Here is an 8,040-nt window from a genome sequence, read left to right as displayed (position 1 = left end):
CAGCAGCTGCTGGTTGTGTTTAGCCTCTACAGAGCTCCGGGACGCCGGCTACCAGCGGCAGCTGTTTAGCCGCCAGTAGGTGACTGAGCCGACTCCTTTCAGATGCCATGGTAGTGGAGTTTAGCCAGAAAAAGTGAGTGTCAGGCGGAAATGACAGTTAAGTTTAGGCACCAGCATGACTAGTTAGCCCTCCTGTTGTCCTCAGGTTAAATTTGACCCATTTTCAAACAGTTTCTATTTCAGAGATTTGTGTTTTTAGCAACCACAATGTCCAACAAAAATAATGTGGATGGTTCCATACGACGCGCTTTACAAGTAAAGTAAATGATCAGTTTGCTACTTTCTTTGAATTCAGGTGTTTTCTTAAATTTTATAGCATTTGAAAAAATGTATAAAAGAACATTGAAAAAAAAGTGACAAAAATTACAGAAAAAGCTTAAAAACGTAAGTGGAAAACGAAAAAAAAAAGTTAAAAAAGCGCAGAAAAAAGGGAAAGATTGGGAAAAGGGGTGAACTAATATACTATTATTATTATACTATATAAAAAGCATTTTATTTTGGACCGACAAGAACAAAAAGTTGTGTAGCGGGAGGAAAAAGATTTTGGTTTGGACTGTTTTCTGAATGAAAGCATTTTGTTTTTTGCCCTGAAGTGAACTCCGCTCTTTGGCTTGAAAGCTCTGTGTTTAATGTTGACGCCATGTTGTGCTATTGCATTTTTATATTCATTTATTAAATATTAAGTTCATAGATAAGTGTTTTGGGCTGGCCAAATGGCACTGTCCTACGGAGCCCCGGAGGTGACATGGAGGGGGGAAAAAACTGAGAATAAAAAAATAACATTTACATGTACTGGGGACAAACAGTTTTGTGAGATATTGACTTTGTTTTGCTAGATATTGAGTTTAATTTGCAATATCTCGCAAATCCAACAAACAAGAAGGTTAAGCGCACTAGCTAGTACCTAGCTAGTGGCACGACATGATTACATCGCCTTGGTTATCCAAATACATCCATCACTTATTTTGATCAGCATTACTAATGAATACATGCAAAATTGAAGTGTTATAAAGGACATTGTTGTTGACTGTTGATGTCAATGACTGCAGGCTAGTAGCTAGCTAGTATCTAGTTAGTAGCATGACATGATTACATCTCCTTGTTTGTCTAAATACATTCATTTTTAAGGTTTTTTTTTTAAATTTTGTTTTATAACATTTTTTAAAAAGCATTGGTTCAGGCACCATTTGGGCATCGGCACCGTTTTTTAAGTATCGTTTTACCACAGGAATTGGCAAAAAAAAAATCCAAACGATACCCAACCCTAGATGCAACCCCCCCCCTTCTCTGTGAATGTTCCCACTTGGTGAGCATTTACACAGAGCCAACCCACCAAGCATCTCCATGAAATCTGCTCCACAGTGTGAACCGGGTGTTTTGTCAATATCAGATGGTTGCGGGGCGCGGGCCTTGGCACCGTAGCGGGAATTACTCCTAGCTCTGGCACAGCTTTTATTGAATTGTTTACCCTGAGCAAGAGAGAGAGAGAGGGTTGGAGGGATGACTGTGTGGGTGTTTGATGCCCTCCATCTTTCTCTGTCAGCATGGCTTCTCCTCTGTATCTAATCCTGCCAGGGCACCAGCTGCTCCCAGAATGGCGTCTCCTAAGGCACAGGACACTTCCTCTCAAACTACCCCCCTTCCAGCCAGCCATCCACCCGGCCTGCTCTCTCGTGGCTGTCCCCGTGGCCAGGCTGCGGCCGCTAAAGCCAAGTTCACACTGTTGGAATGATTGCAGTGACAGCGGTGTTTTTCTGCCCGTCCGCAGGGACTCGTTCTTTTCTGCTCCGCTTCGCTGAGCCGCTGCACCACCGACTGGACCCCTGACAGGCTGACAGTCAAACAGGCAGATTGACTGATTGATTAAATGGACAGATCACAAGAGGACAGCACACGCGATACAGCTTTCTGTGTGTTTGTCTAAGACGTGTTAATTGGAATCCCTTCATCTTCTATGAAAAAGTAAAGACATATCCCCAAAGTCACTTGACACTAGGGTTTAAAAACACACATTCAAAGTATTTCCTATTTTCAGAGACATAAAAAAAATGGGGTGAAAAAACGAATAACATTCTAGGTATGAACCAAATAGGCCCGTATGTACAAAATATATGTATCACTACAGAAATACGCAAGTTCTTTATGTCATCCCATGTAGATGCAAATCTCAGCAGAGCTACCTTATCTTTCTACATGTCATCTATATAAATGGAGCGATTGTTAGAGAATATGTATATTTGTTGTCCGAGATCTCGCCACCGCTTTCAGAATCACCCCGCAGAGGTTAAGCCAGTAGATGATAGGGTTCTAACCACAAACGAGTGATGTGAAAGCGATCAAAGCTACAATCCAGTATTTTGTGCATATAAATTCAGCGCAAAAAGCCCACTAATGTACACTCAAAAAAGGACGGAGAGTAGACTATATCACAGTGCCTGCTGCTGGCTGTAAGTGACGGCACAGACAGGCAGAGTAGAGAGTGCCAGATGGAGGATGGCATCATGTTGGTCCGCCCTCTAACCGCGCGCGGTGACTGGATGCTGCTCCATGTCGCCTCTGTCGCTTTGATCGCCATCATCGCTGACGCCTGTCACTGTCCTCTTTGAGTAGAGTTCGCAAGTAGAATCAATATGCTGCTGCCCAGGGGCGCCGGCTGGGTGGGAGAGAGAGGAGGAAGATGGGACGGGTGAGGTTGGGGGGGGGGTCTTGGCTGATGTATTGGTTCAGCATTGGGATTTAATGAACACTGTGGTGCACCAAGAAAAAAACACTGTTCTATTCCAATATTATCACAGGCAAAAACACTATGTTGAGCCGCTTACTAAAAGAAAAACAACTCCAAGTCACTCTGAAGAGGAATATATTCATTTATTTTTAGTTTGGATGAGCAGATGGAGGGAGGGCATGTGTGGCGTGTATTACTAGTGTGTTTGCACTCTGTGTGTGTCCTGTCTGAGAATGAATGCTATTACATTTGAGTGTTTCTCCACACCCTGTTTAGAACTGTTAAGTATTTTCCTCCTTTTGTTATCCTCATGTTTTGTCTCCCCTTGTCATTTTCTTTCTTTCTTTGTTGTTGGCTCATTCTCTTCTTACAGACTCTTGCTTTCTCTCCAACCCCTCTCCTAAAACTCAGATTAAAGGAATGATGCAAACTCCTCATCTCTCTCTTTTCTTTTTTTTTGTGGCATGCTTGATCCTTTCTGAGCGAGTCAACTTGCCAGCAGCCCCGGGGAAGTCGCGAGAGCATCTTTTTATAGCAGATGTAAAAACAAGCACCACCAAATACGCTTTTAATATCCATGTGCAAAACAAAATGTGGCATTAAGCTGTGCGAGCATTCCACCCCTGGAGTATTAGGTCACTGTGTGTCATCAAAGATGTTCCACCAGTGTTAGCTTTAAAAAATCCAACGTGTACTTGTCTTGCAGAAGTCAAACCGGTGAAATGCTCCGAGATGTTTTCTCCTTCCCTTTTTTTAAAACCGCATAAACAGATTATTACTATTTTGTGTTTCTATCAAACGCACGTTTTTTTGTGTCTTAATGATGTGTACACACACACACACACACACACATACACTTACACACATTGTGCACATAACATCACAAAAGTGGCATTCTGGCAAGCGTTTTGTGTCTTCCTTCTTGTTTTGCTGACAGATGCAGCGTTAGACTTGTGTGCATGTTTCTTTGAGAGTGTGTATTTGTGAGTGCGTGAGGACAGATGTTGCAGACCAATTAGAGTGCGGGCACATGGAGACATGCCGTGGGACTAAATGCCATTTGACGCAGGGAGTGGTGGCACTAAGAGAGCAGGGGAACGCTCCAGCAGTTAAGACGATTTGCAACGAAGCCCTTCTTCCACACATTTCATGTAAATATTGCTACAATATTCACGCTTGCATTGTCATAAAGCTCAGCAGCAGTGTTGGAATGCAACTAAGTACATTTACACAAGAACTGTACTTAAAGGTATAGTGTGTAGTTTCTGCCGCCCCCGTGAGGAATAATAAAGTGATGACATCTAAATTGTTGGCGTGTCCACATGATCCAAGCTTTCCGTGACCACGCTCTTGGCTCGCTCCTGCACACTGTCATCCTCACAATGCTTGCTGAGACATATTGTATGACAAAATAAATCCACAGCGACAGACAAAAGATGTGAGATGAGAGTCACAGACAGGCAATGAGAGTGAGAGAGAGAGAGAAAGAGATATGTTTGTTATGGCAGAGTGAGCACTGGCCTGCGGGTGGGTGGAGATTAAAAATTCCTCGTCCTGAGCCTTCTATGATTTGGGGAAATTGAAGTATCAGTTTGAGAGCCTTCAGATCAGCTTTGGCACGCCTTTCAAAACAGAGTTGGAGGAGAGATAGCGAGGGAGATAGAGAGGCTTCTGTAGAAACTTCTACTTTGCATTAGATTTGGTTAAATTACACGAGGCAGCCAGAACATTACAGCGAAGACAAGGAAGACGCATAAACACAACAGAGGAGGTGACTGAGGATGTGTTGGCAACTCTGTATCAAGGGATGTTGGGGAGTTTTGAGACCTTGTTAGCGCAGGTATTTAAAATCCTGCAAGGCTCTGTATGTCTATATGAACTGGCGATGAGGTGGGCTTTTCCATTTGTCGGATTTTCATTTGGACTGGTTATATTTTTTGGTATATCTATAATCCGTTTGACCTCTAATTTAAAAATACTAGAAGTTCTTTGCCTGAAGTCGTGACTTGGTTTACTGATGCAGATTAATGAACACTAATACAATGCACTAAATGTGGTGTTACGTATACATGCTGCATGTGTTTTAACTGGCCTTTGGTAAGTGTTGGCCGGTTGCTTATTTTATTATATTGTCAGTTAATATTGTTATCATATTATGTCAATGAAATGTACACATGCAGACGATGCCTACCATACACTAGCAGATGCTGAACAGACTTTGAAAAGACTGACACCATCTCACATCTGAAGACAATCATCTCACATCTAACGTTGAAGACTGTCAGAATATGTAAAGAGTGGGGATGTGGAATTTTTTTAAAGATTATTTTTGGGGCATTTTAGGCCTTTATTTGACAGGACAGCTGAACACATAAAAGGGGAGAGAAAGGAAGGAATGACATGCAGCAAAGGGCCGCATATCAATAATAATATCAAACATGGGACGGGAAACGGGAAAAAGACTGGAACTGAGTTTTAGGACCACCTTACATCAAACCATTGAGACAACGGGAACGCCGCAACTCTAGGAAGACTCTCAGGATTTTATTACGATATTGGAAATAATCGATATTGGAAATAATCGCTTGAAAAGTTGTTTGGTAGAAGGTCGGCAAAACTTGTGTACAGAATGTGCAGATTTGACAGTGATGCTTTTAGGTGCAATACTCTTGTGTGTGAGAACGAAGAGCTTGCATTTGCTGAATAATATTTGTGTGTGTGTGTGTGTGTGTGTCATAGCCTGCGGTTCTCTGACAGGAATGGCTGTCAGCTTGACTCGAGGAAGGGAGTTCTCACCAACGCTACAGGGCTTTACCGTCACAGCAGAGTTCACCACCTGAGGGCAATTTCACATCTCTGTCTCTCATTTCTTTCTCCTGACATCATTTATCTTCTCTTCCTTTCCCTCTGACTTTCAATCACTTCATCTTCTTCCTCTGTCGCTCTCTTCTGCCTCTGCCCCCCTTTCTCCCACTCTCTCGCTCTCTCTAATGAGGTACTATGGGGGGGGGGGAGCATATGCTCAATTAGCAGTTGAAGCTTGGCAGAAGGGAGCGAGATGCTACCAATTTCCTATTTTCTCGTCTCTCCACTACATAAGCAGGCACAAGACTCCAGATAGACATTGCCGTCTTTGTGCTGATTTGTGTGTGTACGTCTTAGGAAAATCTTGTAATCTGAAAATCTTGGGATACCAGATGATGCATGTGTATGTTTGTGTGGACCATAACATAGTTCATTTTATGCATTAGAGTGATTAATGCTATCAAATTTATTAGCATGTTTGCTTTCCGAAAGCAAATCAACGGCAAGGAAAAGCGCAACAAGAAACCGTAATAGTCAAAAGGACAGAGACAGACAGACAGCCTGGTTGTCTCTTTGTCTCAGGATTTGAAACTCAGGAATTGCAGCTGATGTGGAGGAAATCAGATCTACCTCTCACTTACCATCAACAATATTGGAACGTAACTAAATTCATTTTCTTAACCCTTGTGTTGTCCTTCCGGGTCAAAAATGGACAAAAATTGGAAGTTTTTGTTCCTTTTTCAGACTTTTTGTTGTAGTTTTCAACAACACCACCTTACTACCACTAGTTTTACAGTACATTTTGGAATCCATGGTCAATAACCCTCATTTATATAGAATTATACCTAATATTTGAGTTAAAAAAGCAGAAATTGAATTATTTTGACGAATAGTTAAGATCAGAGGAACGGACAGATGAGTTCAGTCAGGAATGAAAGTGATCAATTGAATTTGCAAAGAGCGTTGTATTTGACCTGAGGACAACAGGAGGGTTAACTATTGTACTTAAAGCTTTATTAATAAATATCGTCTGATGGACAGAAACTCCAAATGAGTCCTAATGTTGCTCTGTCCAACAGGGATATATTATTAGGCAAACATTTGCTAACGTGTTAAGATGTCATAAACGTGTGATTTTCACCTTGTTGTGGAGTTGTTCCTAGTGGTCAAAAAACAAATCAGTAGTTTCATGAATAGCTTCATGAGCTTTTTTTTTTTTTTTCCAAAGTATGTTTATTTCTCAAACCTCATAAATTATTACAGGCTGTATTGGGAATAACAAAGGGTAGCCGGTTTGACATTTTTCTTGCTTTTTAAAACAGAACAGAAACCCATGTATTCCCACCCATTCCCTCCCTCCACCACCCTTTTACCAGATACTGAACATGTATCTTCCATTCGTCTAACTTGCCCACCCATCTCCCTGACTCAAGAAGGAAAAAAAAAAGAAGTAAATAAAGAAATAGAATAAATTAAATTAAATTAAAGAAAAAAATGAAAATGGGGGGGGGGGGGGGGGGGTGACTACCATTGGCTCAGGATAGATGGTTTGCATAAGAAAGAAGTGGGTCCCAGGTTTTATGAAATTTCTTCAGGGATCCTCTGACAGTGTGTTTGATTTTTTTCTAGGTGAAAGAATGACATTACATCTTCTACCCAGGAATTTGTTCTAGGTGGCTTTGGGCTCTTCCACTGTAGCAGTATTTGAGCGGCAAATGCAATATCATCAGCTTGGTAGCCATTAAATCTTCCTACAATAGGAGACGCACCAAATATACCAATCAAGGGCCATGGGGACATAGGGCTATCAAGGACTACAGAGAGGGTGTCAAAAAAGGATGTCCAAAAAGAGTATAGCTTAGGGCAGGAGAAAAAAAGTGTGTGTATGGTCTGCTGGAGATTGAAAGCACCTGATGCAGAGATCATCTGTACCAGGGAATAGTCTTTTCAGTCTGGCTCTTGTGTAATGAAGTCTGAAGACCACTTTGAATTGAATGAGTCTCACACGTATACAGATACAAGTACTTTGACTTCTGAGTAAAACTTCTCTCCACCAGTCCTCATCTAGGGCGAGACCTAGCTCCCTTTCCCAAACATCCCTAAGCCCTGAAGGAAGGGAGAGTTCAGATGAAAGGAGACCATAGATTGACGAGATGCTATTTTGTGATGCTGAGGAGGACATGATACTTTCTACGTTTTTTCTAAGAGTTTTTTCAGGTAATGCAGGAAATGAGGTGAATTGTGTTTTGGTGAAATTGCGCAATTGGAAATATCTGAATAGATCCACTTTTGGAGTCCCAAAGTTTGCAGCAAGGTCGGCCATATTTCCAACGGCCTCATCTAAGTAAAGGTCACTAAAAGAGACCAGGCCCATCTTCCTCCAACATGTAAATGTTTTGTCTATGCTTGAGGGTAATAACAGATGGTTGTTGCATATGGGGAGGAGGACA

General features: G+C 41.7%; 1 long non-coding RNA gene across 1 annotated transcript in view; it reads left to right on the top strand.

The window, feature by feature from the left end:
* Positions 1–4,974: 4,974 nt before the first annotated feature.
* LOC116669868 (uncharacterized) overlaps positions 4,975–8,040 on the top strand; it is an 827,043-nt gene continuing 823,977 nt past the window's right edge. The window contains exon 1 of the long non-coding RNA XR_004326893.1: positions 4,975–5,065. This is a non-coding gene — a long non-coding RNA (uncharacterized LOC116669868). The remainder of the gene's footprint in view (positions 5,066–8,040) is intronic.

Source organism: Etheostoma spectabile, chromosome 20, assembly GCF_008692095.1.
Source record: "Etheostoma spectabile isolate EspeVRDwgs_2016 chromosome 20, UIUC_Espe_1.0, whole genome shotgun sequence".
NCBI classification, from domain to species: Eukaryota; Metazoa; Chordata; class Actinopteri; order Perciformes; family Percidae; genus Etheostoma; species Etheostoma spectabile.
The sequence above is the reverse complement of the archived record's forward strand: the minus strand, read 5'-3'. Positions and strand labels throughout refer to the sequence as shown.